We start from the raw sequence: 18,020 nt of genomic DNA, 5'->3' as shown, positions 1-18,020 counted from the left end.
TGGAGCAGAAAAGCAGGACGTTAAACACCATTTCGTTTCATTTCATATATTCACTTGTTGGTTCAAAATAAATAAAATACAATACAATACCACGAATCGAGTTATCAGTTGTTCGGTGCATATTACTAAGACCATTTTATCCCAAAGATACTTATTAAACTTCAAGGTGGTCTATCTTTAAACATATACCCAAGCAATAGTTAATATGGATCTGCTATCAAATGGTGGTAACAGATTTTTATGTCTAGAAAATAGACAAGATTTGGCTTTTATCCTTTTAAAATCTGTCTCTTTTGTTTATATCCTTAGAATATGCCTTACATGATTTTGTTTTTAGCATCTTGTAAAACTTTACTTTTTTTTCTGAGAAATCTGTAACATTACCACCCAGTTATAGTTTGAACAGTTTCTGAGATAATGTACTGGTGTTGGTCGGTTCAATTTATTGTATCATCTCATTTGATTTAAGGGCAGAGTTAAAGCTGTTAACCCCTCCTTATGCCACACACATAATCGTTGATCATGAAACAAGATTCCAAACAATACGTAATCCCCCAAAAAATCCAAACAATACGTAATCCCCGAAAAATCCAAACAAAATGAAATTCCGAAAAAAATCCAAACAATGCTAAATCCCGAAAAAAATCCGCAGAGTTCATCTAAGACATATGAATCTGTACTTTTTTTAATTTTACAATGGATTCGTTACCATCATACGTGGAGGGACAATAGTTTTCCCTAGACAGAGGTGTTTCAACCAGGCCCTGTTTATGATTTATGTTTACATTTCTAGAATCATAGGGTGGGGGAACATTCTCAAAACGAAACTGTGATTGCTGTGTTTGAATTAAGAAGAATGTAAACTCAGGTACACCGCAACAATTGAACAGAACTTAGCCCGCACGTGGGATTATACAGAACGTAGCCCGCACGTGGGATCATACAGAACTAAACCCGCACGTGGGATCATACAGAACTTAGTCCGCACGTGGGATTATACAGAACTTAGCCCGCACGCGGGATTATACAGTTAAATTTGTTTTAAATTTGAGTGATGCCTATTTAACCCTAGGATGATACAGCGCAGTGGACATGTACGTCGGTCCTGGGGTTGATTCACTTGATTTGATAGCACTTTTCATGTCCGCTGGTTTGTCGTATGGGTATATGTTTGTTTATACGATTTTCCTGCACTTATACATGTATAGTGTAAATAGACAACCTGTATTCAATATGGACCAGGCTTGGACACAAATAGCCTAACTATAGGGAGTACTATAAATATTTGTAAATCCATGAGACAAATTTTGGAAATTCCCAACCAACAGCTGATTTAATTATGAATAACTATAATGATCGTTATCATTTATTTGTTACTTTCCAAACAAATACCCTTACTATTTCTTAATGAATGAAAAAGTAAAATGGGGAGATTGTTCAGCTTGTCACAATAATATACAAATCGTGGCTTAGAATACCAAAATCGTCAACATATGAATAATTATGTATGTGTGTAGTGTCAAATACGCGAATCTGAGCAAAGAAATACTATATGAAGGAAATGTAGCCTGTGTGACGACCACACATCAGATTGGTCTCGCCATTATTGCCCATTGTGTATTGGTATCTACTCGCGATGGTGCCCACACTAACTAGATGCAGTATTATTTAAATAAAGAATATTTGTGGTCAGATAATAAATTGTATATCCACCTGGGTGTTAGATGTATATAATTATTTACTGACATCGGATCTAACCCCCTTTCTACACTATTGACTCTCGCTAATCCATTAATTCATCCTCTACCACCTGTGTAACGATAGATATAGAAAGTTATAATATACATATGTAGATACACATTATATATTTTATATAATGAAAAAGGATTTAGCACAAACGATAGAGAGAGCTTAATTTTCCTTACTTATTGTAATAATTCTAGGAGCATATATGCTAGAGTTATTTTCAGTAAGTTCATCAGCATGTTTGCTAAGTTTCTATAACTTTATATTGTAGATTTTTATAGTAAAATTCTATAGTATGCATACGTCATTCATATGCTGATTACACTATTTTGCCTTATTACACTATTTTGCCTATACCGTTTTTTTTAGGACTTCGAATTTTGTCTAATGGTTTGGTTTAACGTCCACTTGACACAAACTAGGTCATTTCGGGACTAACATATGGTTTTTAATTTTATTTCAATAATTCGCTTTCGCGTAGGGGTCTTTCGCAATGGGGGGAAACCGGAGGGCCCGGAAAACCCCACGAGGTTGGACAGGCGACCCTACTACTTGTCACATACAACCAACCGGGGAATCGAAACCACGCCAGTTGACTCAATGACAGGCCTTATGATACAGCGCGCACGTGCTAACCATTCGGCCATCCAACCCACCGCAACATAAAGTACTGGACGAAATGAAACATCGATGCTAATAATGACCACCAACAAAGTACTAGTCCTGTTGTATACGTACTTGGGTTAATAATGAATTACACAATTAAAATCAAGCACAGTATAGGGGGTAGATCTGATGTATTTCTATGGTAGTTCTTTAAATGCTAATCAATTAATACTACAACCGGCATACCTTTTTTTACATATATCAAACGCACTGGTAAATTAATTACACAAACAAAATCGAGCACAATTAGATATAGGAGGGTCGATCAAGCGTATTCCTTTGGTAGCTCTTGGGTGCTTTAGTACTACAACCAACGTACATACTTCTACATATAATTAAAATGCACTGCACATGTAAGCGTGAAGAACTGACTGTTCAGATGATGAACTCTTCACGGGGTACAAGAATAAATCTGTTAAACACAGCAATGGTCCAGTGACTTGTGACCAGTGTGATTTATAGGACCAAGGTGGAAGTCTACTATCCACCAGTTCCCAACTGGTCATCAAACTGCTGGCACTGACAGGAGGATATTAGCATGCCACTTTCTGGTGTAATATCATGCAGCGACTATTATAGCCACCCATGTGCGTTCTCAGACAGCTTAATCCTGATAAATAATACCAGCACTAGAGTTGTCTATGAAATTACATTTTTACGACTTAAAATGGTAGTTTTTGCTCATCAGTTATTTCAAAATCGGATTTTTATTTTATAATTATTCGGCGCCCCCCATATGAGTCTTCATGTTTCACTGTGTAATGCTGTTAAGTGCGGTAGAATTAATAATGCTTAGAGACAAATGAACAGAATTCATCGTAATGATGATAAATTTTAAATATTTAACAGGCAAATACGTTTTGTTTTTATAATATCATACACGTATATTCACATGATCAAGAAATGGGATATAAGTATCATACCTTGTAGAATTTTATTGTAATGCGGAAGCTCACTATACAAATCGCACACAACCAGATTTGATCTTGACAAATTACTCCGCTGTGTAAGAGAAATGCTCCGAACTGGGCTACTGAAGACGGGCATACGCCATACAGTGAGATACGAGGGAAAGTTTGCCCGGACAGCGGCACTACGGTCTGCTAATTCCAACTGTCAAGGAATCTTTTACGTGCACGCCAATGTGTACACGGGCCCTCCGCCCTGCATCACTGACAAGGGGGAATCGCGCCGGAAAATCTGGATGGACTATCTCCAACCAATGCAGGGATCGAACACCCGACCTCCAGGCTAGCGAGCCAGTGCCTTAGCCACCGTGCCCCCCCCCCCCTAGGCTGTGTAAGATAATTCGGTTAAATACCCCTATTTGATTGAATCGAGTTTATCTGATGTTTTATTCTGATTAATTTTATAAGATTAAATAGTTTGGTTTTAAACATAAACTTTTGACCATGGAAACCAACTCAGTCATGGTCTCTATCGGCTGAGGTAACACTTTTAATGTAAACCGAAATCCAATTCGGAAAAAAAAATGATTAAATCGACATTTATATATTTATGAACCAGATCAAAGATACCCAGTCATTTTACGTTTGAGCATTATGCGAGAAATGCTAGATGTTTCTGTGTTTTGGAGAAGTGTAGCTTACTGGAAAATTGTAAGTAAAATAGCAAGTTTCCTTCTCAAATTCAAGCAAAAAACTGCGAATATAAATGGATAGTCTTTAATACAATATCGAGTCAAATTACAGCAGCTAAAAGGAAATATTGGTGTTATATTTGATATATTTTGTCGCTACAGCTGGTTCAAGGATTAAGTTCTACATTAGCTTCAGAGATTTTTACTTGTTTAGTTTTCGGAATGTCGCCAGGTGTTTGGAACACTTACTTGGGAAAAGTTTTTTTTTCTTCTTAAAACTGAATGATCAACCTTAAACCAATCATGCTACCTTCAAAGATTTCGAAACAATTTCCAAATACATTGCGGCTTACGTCAACGTGTCCAGTTTGGTATTTAAATGTCATTTTTACTTTTCTTTGTAACCCCCAAGTCTCGAAGTTTTTGTTTAATATTAGAAATAAACCAGAGAACATTGTGCAATTAATGCTGGTTTTCAAGGGTTATTCTTATAAAGAGGCAGATTATTCATGAGATTTTTGAACAATGCCGGTAAAGAAAAGCACGCATAATATGAAGAGAATGTGTTAAATACTTAAAACTATACATTTATGTTACCAAAACTGTAAAGTACATTCAAACTTTGTGTGAAGATTTCTGAAGATTTTTTTTTACTTTTTGTTTTGCCGCCCAAAGACCAAAAGCATAGTAAACACGGCGTATAGCAAGGCATAAAGATACATTATGGGAGATTCGATAACGAGTTGGCAGTTAAAAATTAGATAATGTAAAGGCAATTTGCTGAAAATATCATTCAAATTGATCCACCCTGAACCGAGAACTAAGCGATTGAAATTTCCGCCTAGCCTCGATCATCATTACTAAAGTCAGTACGATAAATGCATAGCCTCGATTTTCCATTTAATCGTTAAATCCGGAAGGAAAGTTATGCAGTAAATCGGCTCATAATCCATAAACGATCGCGGGCTAGCGATGCCATCTAGAGTTGCTTATGGTCTGGATAGGTTAATTAATGTCTAATTAATAATTTAGATAACATTTCAGGAGTAAAAAAAGACCTGCAATAGACAGATTTAGCTCTTGCATAATGTATGTTTGAAGGTGTTTAATAAAATAATAATTTGAATAAAGCCGTTTACAAAAACGGTGTATAATACCATAACTGTAATTAAGATAAATATAAATTTTTGTGTGACGATTTCGGGTATTTTTTCCCTGATTATCAGTTTTGACCGCCATCTTACCTCAACCTTTCCCAGAATCTCGACTACAAGTTACATAACTCTGTGCAGTTTGAATTTTATTTGCACTACGTGACTGAAACTGATAAACAAATGACAAAATGCAGAGACGATTATCGGCTCCATGTTTTCTGCCATTGAATGAGCTCATGAAATATGTGTTAATTAATAAATCAACACGCGGTGCAAGGGTCAGTTTTGAGGGATAGTCCTGGTATCGCACTCCGGTGACATCACTAACCTGGTCTAGTTTCGTTTTATCATTGCATGAGAATGACGATTTAGGAAATATTTCGTTTGATGAACTCATTCGACAGAATTATCAATCTATAGTAAAGCCTAAAAGTTATTTCCTCAACCGATCGGTACAAATGTCTAGCATCTTATTTTGCACACACCGTTCTTCCTTTTTGCTAACTTTTGATTAGGTTTGCATTGTTTGAATGTTCTTAGTTTGACGAGATTGAAATGGGGGGGGGGGGGGTCCAACGCACGCACTTTAGATGATTGAGTCAGGTATAATCCGTAAGATTGTAGCTTTGTACGTATGAATGAATGAAAAGTAGTTTTATGGCATGTCAGCTCCAACCGGGCTATATTGCGCCAAACATATGGGTGACATCTACGAGACAAATTAAATGAAATCACAATATACATCAATAAAAAAAGTATCACAGTTAACATATTAAATATAAACATGGAAAAAACAAGAATATACAAATTAAAATTTTCTATACAAATATATCTCTTTTAAAAATGCTTTACAATATAGGCAAATATATTCTGTAATGACTGGCAACGGGAATATTTGGATCTAACATCTTTGAAATGCTTGCACTCAATCAGAATGTGCTTAACTGTCAAAGGAACTTGACAATTCACATTCTGGCTGACGTTCTCGCTTTAATAATAAGTGCAGGGGGACTGCACCACACATAATTTACACAAAAACAAATATAAGGACAAGACACAATACGCAGAACAATTAAGTGAATGGATCCGGGGGGGGGGGGTAGGGGTAAAGGTGAAAATTAAGTTTAAAAAGTATGACCTATGCAAGAGCGAAACAAAACAACTTCATCCCTCCTGTTGGATCTATAGGAGTTTAACAAGTCTTCCGAGAAGAGGCTAATGTGATGAAGTTTGTTAGTGTCTGCAAGATCCCAAGACCTTTGCCATCGACCATAAATGAAATGATTGATACACGTCTTAAAATATGTATATGGTAGGAACAAAATTGACAGGGGAAGATCTAAAGCAAGCCTTGTACGAGACATGGAATAGGGGCACGTTTTTCCCCCACGTATTTTTCGATCTTTTTATCTAAATGTTAATGTTTCTTATGATTATATTTTAGTTAACCACCCCTCTCTCTCTCTCTCTCTCCCCCCCCCCTCTCTCTCTCTGGAACGTTTCATAACCCAAACGGTAATATTGTATCTGTGGAAACGAGCCTTGATTCATGGTAAATATATGTGTACTTGTTCAACCCGCTGGAGTCTGCAAAATGAAGTATTTTTAATGTTGAATTTAAATTGAATAGGCCATGCGTCGTCTCTACGATGACAAGATACAGATTGTATATGGAGAGCGAGACGCGCCAATTTGTGGCACTTTGCATTTTTCGTTATTTTGATTTCAGCTTTGCCTGACACATTTACCTTCATTTCTCAATGCTTTTACTCATTTAACAATTAGTTCAATAGGCATTATGTGAACAGTTCTTGCATTATCTTTTCTTTGCCATGCCTCTCCATTTCCACCCAAATAATTTTAATTTGAGCGTTACGACGATGGATCGAGTACACATTGAATGATATGTTGACGTTTTCATCAATTTTCAATGATGAGGAAATATTAAATTATTAATAGAGAAAAATATTGTTTGTAATTTTCCAGAACCGTGAACTATAGCATCTACTTGCTAAATTTCCAATCGAATAGTTTATTCTTTTTACGTGCAGGCTTTCAAAAATTATATATTTATTCAAAATATATTTTATTTAAACTCAGATATGCTTAAACAGTATGAACTAAACCGAAATTGTGTTTACTATCCATGTAAAAAAGATCATAAATTATTTAGAACACCGGCGTTCTGTTGGGTTTTCACAATGAGACAATGTGATATTATTAATGTCAATAAAGGGGCATGTCAGCCGTGATAGATTCTGACACAAATATACAATATTTTATTTGCTATTGAACTTTATATAGATTTGATATGTTTTCTGAATTTATCAAAAAAGTAAAGTTAATAGTTGAAAACAAGTGAGGCCGGGAACGTTCATCTCGGGAACTATGAAATAACAATGTTGCTGTAAATGAAATGAAGGTTTAACGTCCTACTGTTCTGCTCCGAACTGGGCTAATGAAGATGGGCATACGCCATACAGTGTGCCACGAGGGAACGTTTGTCAGGACAGCGGCACTACGGCCTGCTAATTCCAACTGTCAAGGAATCTTTTACGTGCACGCCAATGTGTACACGGGCCCCCCGCCCTGCATCACTGACAAGTGGGAACCACGCCGGAAAATCTGGATGAACTTTCTCGGCCAATGCAGGGATCGAACACCCGACCTCCCGGCTAGCCAGCCAGCATCTTACCCACTTAGCCATCGTGATCTCCCCAAAGTTGTTGTATCAAAGGAAAGGGGCGGTGGAAAAGTCAGTTGAATTTCCGCCGATTGCACGCCCCAGTCTCTATCCTTCCTGCGTTATGGAGACCGTCGCAACCGTTCAACATAACCCACGGAACTGGGTGGGTTGAAGGACCCCACGATTATTTATTTAATGGGACATAATTTTCTTACTCCGTCGGCGCAGATGGGTATATCCCCTGGTTATTCGCCCTGGTGCAAGTGTTGCAATTGTGCGATGGTCCCTTAAAATTCAAAATATTCAAACAATTTCGCAACAAAACTATATTTACATTACCTGGCCACTGGATAAATGTAAAATTCTTATTATATAAAAATACGGATTCATTATAACTGAATTAATAGTTAATGAGATAGAAAGCTTTACTATATTATTAAACTGAAACCCTTGATCAATATACCATATTGGTGTTTGTGGTTAGTTACGTGATGTGTACGGTTGTACGTGACAAGGAATAGGGTCGCCTGTCCAACCTCGTGGGTTTTCTCTGGGTCCTCCGGTTTCCTCCCACTGCTAAAGACCCCTACTTGCAAGCGAATTATTGAAATAAAATTAAACCATAGATTAGTCCCGAAATGACCTAGTTTGTGTCGAGTGGACGTTAAACCCCATTTCTCTCTCTCCCTCTCTCTCTCTCTCTCTCTCTCTCTCTCACGTGATGTGTATTGTTTGTTTTGTTTTTAATTGTCTTTTAAGAATTTCCTTTTCTCTGGATTTGGTCAGTATTTTTGGGATTGTTTTAATTGCCATTACGATAGCAACTTATTTATTTTGTGGTCTTATTCGTATTAATAATGTACAACTTTAAACGATCCTTTTTTTTAAAATCGAGATGGTCTACCGGTTTCTATACTGTAACAAATGATATTACGATGACAACTACCAGAATGAACTTGTTAAACATTTAAATTAAAAATTGCGTATTTGACCTTACTGTCGAATCATCGCCAGCAATAAAATTATTAGTGACCATAAGTAATTTATCAGTAGCAGTGGGTGGATTAGACCACCGTAATACCACTTCTCATTATTTATTTATTCGGGAATTTCAGATAGCTATAATCAAAGCACAGCAAAATGTATTATATTAATGCATAAACTATAAGTGATTAAGTTGGATAGCATTATTAAATTGATATCATTTCTTATCACGTTGGTATCATTTCTTATTATTTATTTATTCGGGAATTTCAGATAGCTACTTTATGTAAGATTTAGATAAAGAGGTAGCCATAATATTTCGAAAATAGATGATGTAAAATGAATAATTTGAAAATTTCATTCAAAATACTCTACTGCGAGCGAAGACGTGTGCAATAATTTCAATCACCGTACTGGTTATTCGAAGCTATGGCTCGCTCCTCCGTTTTTATCTTAAATCAAAATATGGCTGAACTGTTCTGATCTATTTAATATCGGAGAAATCCAATGCCAGTTGATTATGTCCTGGATAAGTTAATTAATGTCTAATTAATAATTTAGATAACATTTCAGGCCTAAAGACCTGCAATAGGTAGATTTAGCTCTTGCATAATGTATGTTTAAACTATAAATTCTTAAGTTGGATATCGTTTTTAAATTGATATCATTTCTTATCACATTGGATATAATTATCAATTCTTGTGATACGGCCATGTCTATAACGTATTCAATGGGAGTGTATGATCGAGTTTGTGACTATTCAAAATACATTTCAACATTTGAAAAATATTTTAACTGCAGTTATATATAGTATTTAAAATTAGAACTGAAGATAACAAAATACAAATGGAATGAAATGAAAAGGTTAGCTTTCTCACAAACTATTTCTAGCGTTTCAATAAAAAAATTTTTTTTATGAATATTAATGTCACCATTTACATGGGGAGTAATCAAACGGCATACGAGTCGCCAACACGCGGAGTCGAACTTGTACCACATAAACGTGAGAATTATTTACCGTTCAAGATCGTATGTAAACAAAAGAGGAAACGTTGTTTGCCGTATATTTGTTGTTTTCTTTGTTTTATTTGTTCTTATATCTTTCTTAACAATTTTGACTATTAGGGTGGTTTGGGGCGGGGCAGCAACCACTCGTTCACTGTCTTTTAAAAACAAATTATGGATTAGCTTAAGTTTCAATTATTTATACCTTTGTCAACTATACGTACGTACATTTGATTAAAGGAAATATGCTTGCATGTTTTGGCATTTAATTTTAGCAATTTATTTTCATTTGTTTATACCTTTGTCAACAATACGCACGTACATTTGATTAAAGGAAATATGCTTGCGTGTTTTTGCATTTAATTTTAGCAATTTATTTTCATTTTGTTATACCTTCGTGAACTATAAGTACGTACATTTGATTAAAAGGAATAAAATAAAGCATGAAATATCGAATAAACTATGGTTATTGATTATTGTGTTTAACTACTTTAATATATTAAAAGTTTCTTACTTTATGTTTACCTTTAGGATATATTTACTAATGGGGTCGTAAAATATCACTCGAAAAATCGCGCTAAATATTTACTTATATAACATCATATCATTGTGTTTGTTTATTCAATCTTGAATTTATATTTTATTAATATTTATTTCAAAACATTAGATACTTGACACAAACTTAACCCTCTGATTTTTATTTGGTATTTTTGTGTTTTTAGAAAATATTGTGATATTTAAATTTAATTTGTTTATACAAGATTGTATACATATTTTATAAATGTATATCATTTTGAAATATGTATTTTGTTTGCGTATATATATATGTGCGATTTATACACATAGGCGGTGGAACTACAACGAGAATAGTGATATTTTCATTGAGGAATTTCACCTTTTAAGATGTGGTTTCAGATCAAAATTTTAGTTGTAAAACAAACATGACAATATTATAAAAAATCAGTAAGTTAAACATGTAAAAATTATTATCTGAAAAGAACCGACTTCTTGAATTTGTCAAATGTGAAATAAAGTTATATCAGTAACAAGAATTTGTACATAAATTACCCCAATAAAGATAACAAGGAGATAACGGGGTTTATTGCAAATAGTTTGTAAAAAATGTGAAAAAATAAAGTGAAAAAAAAAATGTCCAATTTTATCAACATAGATGAAGATAGAGTCGTTTTTATTTCGTGTCAACATTTCAATAACTGATCCAATTACTATTTTAATATACAACCGGTGAAGTTAGCAATCATATAAGCGTAATTTTACGTGGTCGTTATTACATCATTTCTGAAGTTAATATCTTTAATTTCTGTTTTTTCGTATCAAAAATCTGCCAACATTTCTACCAATATCTGCTCTAGCCATTTCAGCCACGTGAAAAAATATTTTGTCAGAAAACAAATAAAATCATGCAGACTTGATAAACGGTAGTCGCCATGTTACAAAATAAGAAAAGTTTAGCTATATTGCTCAATACGTGAAACGAATACATGTCAAATAATTATAAAAAACTAACCAAAAGGGACGTAAAAAGAGGCCTAACCCAACAGAAGTTCTCTACATTTTATCTTTCAGCTTTCATACGAAATAAAAGATAATAAATAATTGCATGTCGTGCTAAATATGCTTGAAATTCTCCATAAATCTGAAAACATGTTGAATACTCAATAAAACAGTTAAACATGTTAAAAACGTGAAAGCTGTAAAAATACATGTTTCTAAATGTACAATAATAGAAATAAACACGGGGCAATTAAAATGTCTGCTAGTTTTTGAATCTAGTTGATAGTTCACCTACATTTTAAGTTACACAACTATTCGTAGTTACTGTCAGTTTTAGTAACAAAATACCACGATTTTTATATTCGTACGTAAAATCTCTTTAAGATTTGAAATTTAACTGTTTAAATCAATTTGTATTACAACGTAGTTTTCAAACAAGCTAAAGTAAAAGTAATAAATGTATGTCGAATTGCGATGATTTATATTTCCGTAAATCCAGATTTATCAAATCAAAAAATTAAATTTAAAATGTCAATTTTATTTATTCACAATAAAATCGCAAATCTAAATTGAATGCGTAACACTGCTTGAAAATCATAGAATCTATGCACATGTTAAATTAAATTTGAAGTTTTGTTAATTAAAATTCTTCGAAAAAATTACAATTTTCTCTTAAAATTAAATTTTATAGCTATTTCGATAATTTCTGCTATGTCGCTTTTCGTTCTTAAACACGGTATCTACTACCAGTAATTAGAGTCTACTTCAAAATTGTATTCTTTAATATAAATAAACATTACATCGTAGAGTTTTCATTGAATTTAAAAGAAAAATATTTAGAACATTTCAGTCACAATTCTGTTTCATTTGAATCTTTATTTAGCAGGTGTCCGTTTCACTGAGAAAATATATAAAATAATACAGCCCATGTGAAAGACATATTGCCTATATAAAGAAATGGAAGAAACATATATATAATCCTAGGCGGTAACAGAAGTAAAATATGTTTATCGCGATATATACTTTTTTTTAACATAAAAATCCATAAAAAAGGTTGTTAATTTTCGTCATCATGATTAGAATATCAACAGTTTGATATTTCAATTTCATTGTGTTCTTAATCAAACCGTGGGAAAAAGTAAACTTTGCCGAACTCACGACGTAGCGAACGTTTTTCCGAGCCCAAAAAGTGTAAATTTCTAGCCGAAGCTTGACTGATTTCGATAAGAGGTAGGTAGCGTTTGATTAGCGGGAAGGTTCTCATGTCTTGCGATTCTCAGTTCGCGTATCGCTTACACCTCCCTTGAGGGCCACTTGTCACGTAACGGATACTTGACTTGCGACTCGACGGACGGAATAAACGGTGTAATATTTCTACCCACGGCGTATACACATTCGGTTTATATACTGCCTTTTTTAAGTAAGAAAAAAAATACTGATATGTCAATGAAAAATGAATACTCGAGGGTAGATGTAAGAATTACTTACTTGACTTGATGTCTATGTCTAATATTAAAAGTCTGGGAATCAATAACGGTTCCTTATAAACCAAACCCCTGCCTGGATCTCAGTATATTATACCACACGCATAGATTCTTCTCGGCCAGCTATTCAAAACCAAAATGGTTATTACGCAAAGAAACGGAATGTTAAAGAATATCTTGGAAATTGCTATCTGTATTTATTTAGTTACTTTTGAACTACGCGACCTCCTAAAGAAGCTTTGATGAAAGTAGTTTATTATTAAAAGCAACTGAATTTTATGTCCACAATCTGAGGGAGCTCGCATATGGCAAGCTAGGTGTTATGGCGAATGTTGACAGTAAAAACTTTGGCAGTGTGTTCTAGTCAAACAAATCCCCGCATCATATATTACTTCTAGCCTTCCTCTATCATCTTTAAAAGCAGTTTTCTGTGTCGATATATTAATAACAAACTTCTATTTGATACTGTTTCCCGCGCTTCGTATTAACCAGCCTAAAAACAGGATATTAAATTTTTCGGGTAATAATGTTTCAGTATTGATATTTTCAATTAGCACCAACTTTATTAATTTTCATGATGATGCTTATCCGGTTCTGTATCAATATTTATAGAATGCTCTTTTTTTTTATTCTTTCTTTTGCTTTGTGATTCATCAACAGTGAGAATTTGTTTGGTTTTTAAGCTTTTAAATCTCAGCTCGTGTTTGTTTATTTCATTAAGAATCGAGTAATTATTATATGACTAAGTTCTATTATGTGGCCAGTTGTGATTTTAATTGTTGATTTAGAAATTAGCCAATCTGTTATCCAATGCATTGATTTTAAAATGCTTAAATTTTGGCGGGCATTTGGAAGACATAACCTATGGGTGTCTTCCTTTGTCGAAATACTCTCGCACTCTAGCATTAACATTTTAAAGATATTTGTATTTATACTCGTTGTAGTCGCCCTTCTGTTGAATGCTGGAAAATGGCAATAACATCCCATCTCCCAACACAGAAGCATTATTTTATATATTCTGTATTCAAGACTAACTTAGTTTAGTCTAACAAAAATAATATTTCATAATATATAGGCCTTATAGTGTTTTATGAAACAAAACAGCCCAAAACTAAGAGTCCACAAAGTTTGAGGGGGACAGATGTTCTTAGTAGCTACGCCCTTTTCAATGGTACCTATATCCGATTCCATGTCGGGTCAGTCTCTTCCGTTTTATTTCTTTACCACCAGTTCGGACATCAACAAAAGTTTATATTTTACCGATAACTGATTATTAATATTACCTTATACGTGTATTGAAAGAGCGGCGACAGGTGGTCGCTGATAGTTATCCCCCTTGTTAGCAGCGCCATCAAATAGTGTAGTAAATAAATCGATACGATAAATATTATTGCTAAACATAATCACTAGATATCTGTAGATACAAGTACAAAAAATAAAAACAAAAACGTTTTGAAAATTTGTAGAACAATAGTATAGGAGGGTTACGCAAACAATGGCGAAACGCTAAGAGAAACATTATAACACGGGAACAAGGAGACACGTTGCTAGCTACCAATCAATCCATAGGTGGAAAAGATGTACATAAATATTTGTCACACCTTAAGAAAATAACTCTTCTTTGTTGTCTTTTCATCCAGGCCTCTTTCATGTTTTAAGCTAATGACCACGTGGCTATTGTTTCACGACACTAATATCACGTAAATTAATATCTTTCCTAACTTCTTCTGTGAAGAGTACTATAACGATATGTATTAAGACACTTCGTTCATTAGTCACTGATCTAAGAACAGATTTACGAGCTTTGTAGTGTTCTCCTTGTCAATAGGGTACTGATGATCCCAATAACTTCAACAACTAATCCATTGATCTCAACATCGTGTGCGGTATTTCATTTCAGAATTTAGGGATTAATTATTAAATTATAAAATCAGGGAGTTACTTCGGTATGATTTTGCTCTTTTTTTAACCTCGAGACAATTGAAATTATAAGATTTTATATTTTTATTTCATGAATATCACATTCATAGCAAATATTGCGAACGATTATTCATTAAGAATGTCGATAACGGTTAAAACATGCGTGAACGTCAAATATATCTGTATTATTTAAACTGAAAGAGATAACAACCCAGGTAGCGCACAAAATCTAAATATAAAAAGTGTGTACTAGTTTTCATAAAAGACTGGATTGGTTTTGCTTATTTAATTTTAAAAATCTATACACAATTGCTTTTGGTTTTTAAGGACTACCCGGAGGACAGATCCCTCATAGCACACTGCATAACGTACACATGTCTTCATTAGCCCAGATTGGTTAGAACAGTAGAGTATTACAAAACCAACCCTAATTCATTTCATTTCATTTGGTTTTTAAAGACTACCCGGAGGACAGTTCCCTCATAGCACACTGCATAGCGTACACCCGGATTGGCTAGAACAGTAGGACAGACCCAACCCTAATTCATTTCATTTGTTTTTAAAGGGCTTAATGGACCAGATCAGTCTGTTGTTATTTTGAAGATGATATTATTCAAAATTGATTATAGTATGTACAGGTAGATTTATTTTCTTAGCGAGGGTGAAAATGCCCCTTTAAACCAACCGAAATTTTCTTTTTGTCTCTACTCTAAACATATGATAAACACCACCCTAGTCTTTACAAATTGTTAACTTTACTTTTCGAAACCTCAATATAATCAATTATTATAAAAGAATTATATGTTGGCGTCTCCGGACGTCATTTAAGGGATTGGTGAATCACCTGCAATATTGGGAAATTTGAATCTCTAAAAGGCATATCAGTCCGAAAATGGTTCAATTCCGTACAGAATTTGCAAAGATATGATGAATTGAAAATTCAGAATCTTCCACAGACGATATAAACTAGATGACCGAGTGTGCAACCATAGCAGTATATGACTTTTTTAATCGCGTAATAAAAGAGATGTTTTATTCATTATTGTGATTTTGGCCAACCTCATTCTGATTTGAGAGGTATGAAAGTGAGTTATGTGCTTTAAAGAGTGAGTTACGCGGTTAGTAATCTAAGTTGAAAAAAGCACGATAGATTTGGAGCCTGATTTCACCCCAGGTAAATTGCCAAAAGACAATTGTAAAAGTACTTATTTCATGTACATCGGTTTGTTGTATCCATTTTTTGGTAGAGTTTTCATTTGATACCAGTCGCTCTTACTTGTTCCAGCTAGGGTAATTAAATCTCTTGCATATTGAATTATGTGTATATGTGTGTATGGCGCTTCTGAAGTAACCAGGAATCCCGGTGTTGGCCGAGAAAATACCACACGGATATGCTAGCTTGGGTTTTCCATTTTCAGTGATGCCAGACGGCGGGCCTCGCATGCAAAAGCGAGGCCCCTACTATACCATTGGTAGCCCGTTTGGAAATCGAAATAAGAGTGGGCCGCAGCTCTTGTCTCAGGGCGCTTCTGAAGTAACCAGGAATCCCGGTGTTGGCCGAGAAAATACCACACGGATTTTCTAGCTTGGGTTTTCCATTGTCAGTGATGCCAGACGGCGGGCCTCGCATGGAAAAGCGAGGCCTCTACTATACCATTGGTAGCCCGTTTGGAAATCGAAATAAGAGTGGGCCGCAGCTCCTGTCTCAGGGCGCTTCTGAAGTAACCAGGAATCCCGGTGTTGGCCGAGAAAATACCACACGGATTTTCTAGCTTGGGTTTTCCATTGTCAGTGATGCCAGACGGCGGGCCTCGCATGGAAAAGCGAGGCCCCTACTATACCATTGGTAGCCCATTTGGAAATCGAAATAAGAGTGGGCCGCAGCTCCTGTCTCAGGGCAAATTGTCCTGCATGGTGTATGCCCGTCTTCGTTTCCTCAATTGTTTGAGAAAAGAAGGACGTTCATTTACATTTTCAATTATTGTATTTAATTGTTTCATAGTTTCGACTATATTCTTTGAGTGGAAAAACACTGATGGTTGCCAGGCCACGGTTTCACAAAACATTCTCAGTCTTAAGTTAAGAATTTATTCAACATTCAATCTCTGATTAGGAGAAATATCTTTGATTCAGAAACACACAACTTTGCAAATAGTTTCGTATTGATGTATTTGATACATTAGAACAACAAAATTTTCATAAAGAGTTATATTTTGGGTAAAATAAAGCGAACAATTTCGACTAAATTCTTAAAAACCGGGGCCTGCTCTTTTGCGTTATCGGAATTTAAATACGACTGGTACCAGCACCAGAAACTGGTAGAATGTTGTTTGTGAACGCCAGATAAAATATGTATGTAAAATGAATCCAGTATGATATGATATTATAATATATCTATTAACAAGAGGTGGTCTGTCAATCTGTTTTACCTATTACATATTGAACACAACATTAAGAACCGCTACATGTGTTTTGAGACCATAGAACACCCCAGGCTTTTTAATATGTTGTTTTGCTAGCTTTATAAATGCGGCATATGGTTCAAAAATGAGAGCCCCATCTGTTTCAAACCGGAATCTATATTCAACCACTATATACGTAATAATGAACTTAGTTTTATGTAACTTCTGTTAAGAGTTTATATTTCTTAGCCAAACAGACAGAAATAACATCCACTGTAAAATTTATCATTTTCTCGTCCATGTGCGATCAACCATCACACGCCCTTATCCTAGTGTGAAAGGTGGCGAGGTTTTTGGATTTTTCTTGATGTAATTACCCACTATAAATAGGTTGGGCATTAACTTTAGAGGTATTATTTGTTTTTATCCCAGACATTAAATCCTGGGAACCTGGAACCTGTAAGAGATGTGTATGTAAAATTTATCAATTTCTCCTCCATTTGCGATCAACCATCACACGACCGTTTCCTAATGCAAAAGGTGGCGAGTTTCTTTGGAGCTCTCTTGTTTTAATTACCCACCACAGACAGGTTGGGCATTAACTATATAGGTGTTATTGTTTCTCCCAAAACGTAAATCCTTGAAATGCAGTTACCGAACTTGGAACCTGGAGATATTACCCCACGTGTGTATGTAAAATTTCTAATTTTCCTGACCATGTGCGATCACCAATCACACGCCCTTCTCCAAATGTAGAATATTGTGAGGTTTCGGAATTTTCTTTCTGTAACTACCCATCATAAATAGGCTGGCAATTAACCCTAGAAGAATTTTTTTCTCCCAGAAATTAAACACATC

General features: G+C 34.8%; 1 protein-coding gene across 1 annotated transcript in view; it reads right to left on the bottom strand.

Annotated features, from left to right (window-relative positions):
* The window catches only part of LOC126816863 (forkhead box protein C2-B), a 31,109-nt gene extending 18,140 nt beyond the window's left edge, over nt 1–12,969 (bottom strand). The window contains exon 1 of the mRNA XM_050543650.2: nt 12,845–12,969. The gene's annotated coding sequence lies outside the window, so the exon portion shown is untranslated. The remainder of the gene's footprint in view (nt 1–12,844) is intronic.
* Between the last annotated feature and the right edge of the window lie 5,051 nt (nt 12,970–18,020).

The sequence above is a fragment of the Patella vulgata genome, chromosome 3 (assembly GCF_932274485.2).
Source record: "Patella vulgata chromosome 3, xgPatVulg1.2, whole genome shotgun sequence".
NCBI classification, from domain to species: Eukaryota; Metazoa; Mollusca; class Gastropoda; family Patellidae; genus Patella; species Patella vulgata.
Note: the sequence above shows the minus strand (reverse complement) of the source record. Positions and strands in the feature narration are given on the sequence as shown.